The sequence below is a fragment of the Sceloporus undulatus genome, unplaced genomic scaffold, assembly GCF_019175285.1.
Source record: "Sceloporus undulatus isolate JIND9_A2432 ecotype Alabama unplaced genomic scaffold, SceUnd_v1.1 scaffold_14353, whole genome shotgun sequence".
In the NCBI taxonomy this organism is placed as follows: domain Eukaryota; kingdom Metazoa; phylum Chordata; class Lepidosauria; order Squamata; family Phrynosomatidae; genus Sceloporus; species Sceloporus undulatus.
Genome location: NW_024817270.1, coordinates 1,513 through 2,101, shown reverse-complemented (window position 1 = coordinate 2,101; position 589 = coordinate 1,513).

The following is a 589-nucleotide window of genomic DNA, read 5'->3' as shown; positions in this document are numbered from 1 at the left end:
TTATCTATCTATCTATCTATCTATCTATCTATCTATCTATCTATCTATCTATCTATCTAATTTATGCACAAAAATGTGCCCATATAAATATAATTCTGTACATGTTTTCCTTGTACCTTTCTCCTTTGATCAATTCGAATATTAAGTCCTGATTAATTTAGTCCAATTAATGATACCTGCTCTTCTTCATTGTCAAACATAAGTAGCAATTTATACATTTTACCTATCAAATGACTACCATTGTGCATAAAACTTTAAAATTATGACACACACACACACACCCCGCCGGTACTGTCACCTCTTCATATCCTCTCCCTTCCCCTTATCTGATAATATGTCACCCATTATAGTTTAAACCCGTCACGTTCTAATCTTTTCCCAGAAAAGCTCTTTTGGCATTTCATACATTTATAAGGTTTTCCCCATGTGGCTTCTTTGATGTGAACGCAGCCTATCATTCAGGCTGTAGCTCTTCCTACATTACATGCATTTATACGGTTTCTCCCCTGTGTGGGTTCTTTCATGTGAACATAGATCTCCACTGTTACTGAAACTCTTTCCATATTCAATGCATTTATATGGTTTCTCC